Genomic DNA, 2,635 nt, shown 5'->3' with positions numbered 1-2,635 from the left:
CCACCAAACCAAACAGAACTATAAAAGCAAAATAAGAACCCAAACTATACCCAGAACACCCAGAGCTACAAATGGCTCCTATAACCTTTAATCATTCTACAGTATCTGCAGATGAACAGCATGTCATGAAAACCTAGGTCATTAAAGGTTGTCATGAATTACTTGCTTAAACATAAAAGTATTAGGTCCATTACACTTAGAAATGTACATATATAGACAGTACTTTCACAGCACCTATTGCACCTTATACCGTACCTTTAAAAAATTCTCCATTTAGAACTACACTTTAAGCATAGATTTGCATCAATAACCATTTTCACACAATAATTTTTAAGTATTTATTTGATATTTCAATAATTACAATTCATCCTTTTGTTCCAGGCTCTGCACAACTGCTCTTTGAAAAGTGAGGTGATTATCTGGGAAGGGAAGAAAATTTTTAGTGAAAAACAAGCGTCAATAATGCTACGGTTTACTAAAACTAAACTTTGTGTACAGTCTATTAAGTGCCATAAGTGCTAAGTTGGAGTGACTCACCTCTCTTTTCATTTTCTTTTTCCCTGTTTGTCCAAACACTATTTATATATTACAGGAGAGGCCATGTAAATGTGGGTGGTGAGTTCTTACTGGTATTTCATAACGGTGCTTATTGCTTAAGAGTAATACATAAAATGTTCAAAACAAACAAATAGAAATATGTGTGTTTGCATTTTTTAAAATGCATTTATTTAGATGACATAAAATTCTAAATTAATGAAAGGTGGTTTGACCCTTCAGAGCAGACACTACTTAAGGCTGCAATTGTAACTTTGGTTTATCTTTATACGGTTCCAGAGATGAATACGCCTTTCCTTTTTCCACCTTAGTCTGTCTGGAACATCATATAAATGGAAATCCTGTTACGAAAGACCAACTGACTGCAGATGCATACGTGACATAAGCTGGAAAYTATAGAATTAAAGTCCTCAATTTCCTATCTAAACTTTTTTTTAAAAAATTAATAATTACTTTAGATGGAAAACAAATGACTGTGCCTCATCTATACAGACAAGTAGAATTACTTCAAAGTGATTCTGAGTCATTAGGTCACATGTCCTGGAAGCTATTGAATAAAAACCCTCAATTTTGACCAAAAAATTCCTAAAAAATGGAAAATCATTTAAAATGGAAAACAAAAGACTGTGCCTCATCTATACAGACTAGTAAAATAATTTCAAAGTTATTTTCAATCAATAGATCACATGGCCTGGAAGCTATTGAATAAAAACCCTCAATTTTGAAGAAAAAAATTAATAAAAAATGGAAATTGGCTAAAAATGGAAAACAAATGTCTGTGCCTCATGCATACAGACTAGTAGAACAATTTCAAAGTAATTTTGAATCAATAGGTCACATGACCTGGAAGCTTTTGAAGAACAATCATTAATTTTGCACAAAATCCTAAAAAATGGTAGAAGCAATAAAATCAAAAACTAAAGGGTGTGCCTTGTGTGTCTCATCTAACTGAACACTTTGACGTGTGTTTCATGTGTCTGTGTCACATGACCTGGAAGCTATTGAAGAAAAATCATCAATTTTATCCTTAAAAATTATATAAAAATAGTAAAAGCATCAAAATCAAAATGAAAATGAGTGTGCCTTATGTATGTCACGTAGTTGAACAATTTGACATGTGTTTCATGTAACTGAGTCACATGACCTGGAAGCTATTGAAAAAAATCATCAATTTTACACTTAAAAATTACTCAAATACAGTAAAAGCAACAAAATCAAAAACTAAAAGCTGTGCCTAGTGTGTCTCATGTAGTTGAACAGTTTGACATGTGTTTCATGTGTCTGAGTCACATGACCTGGAAGCTATTGAAGAAAAATCATCATTTTTACACTTATAAATTACTCAAAAATAGTAAAAGCAATAAAATCAAAAACTAAAGGGTGTGCCTTTTGGGTCTCATCTAGCTGAACAGTTTGACATGTGTTTCATGTATCTGTGTCACATGACCTGGAAGCTATTGAAGAAAAATCATAAATTTTACACTTATAAATTACTCAAAAATAGTAAAAGCAATAAAATCAAAAACTAAAGGGTGTGCCTTTTGTGTCTCATCTAGCTGAACAGTTTGACAGGTGTTTCATGTGTCTGTGTCACATGAGCTGAAAGCTATTGAAGAAAAATCATAAATTTTACACTTAAAAATTATATAAAAATAGTAAAAGCAATAAAATCAAAATAAAAATGAGTGTGCCTTATGTTTGTCACGTAGTTGAACAGTTTGACATGTGTTTCATGTGTCTGAGTCACATGACCTGGAAGCTATTGAAGAAAAATCATCAATTTTACATATATAAATTACTCAAAAATAGTAAAAGCAATAAAATCAAAAACTAAAGGGTGTGCCTTTTGTGTATCATCTAGCTGAACAGTTTGACATGTGTTTCATGTGTCTGAGTCACATGACGTGGAAGCTATTGAAGAAAAATCATCAATTTTACACTTAAAAATTACTCAAAAATAGTAAAAGCAATAAAAACAAAAAAAAAGAGTGTGCCTTTTGTGTCACATGTAGCTGAACAGTTTGACATGTGTTTCATGTGTCTGAGTCACATGACCTGGAAGCTATTGAAAAAAATCATC

General features: G+C 31.9%; 1 protein-coding gene across 1 annotated transcript in view; it reads left to right on the top strand.

Moving 5' to 3' along the window:
* Positions 1 to 2,635, top strand: part of syde1 (synapse defective Rho GTPase homolog 1) — a gene marked incomplete at its 5' end in the record, with an annotated part of 39,108 nt that overhangs the window by 23,524 nt on the left and 12,949 nt on the right.

The sequence above is a fragment of the Austrofundulus limnaeus genome, unplaced genomic scaffold (assembly GCF_001266775.1).
Source record: "Austrofundulus limnaeus strain Quisiro unplaced genomic scaffold, Austrofundulus_limnaeus-1.0 Scaffold602, whole genome shotgun sequence".
NCBI classification, from domain to species: domain Eukaryota; kingdom Metazoa; phylum Chordata; class Actinopteri; order Cyprinodontiformes; family Rivulidae; genus Austrofundulus; species Austrofundulus limnaeus.
This window is presented reverse-complemented; position numbering and strand designations above follow the sequence as displayed.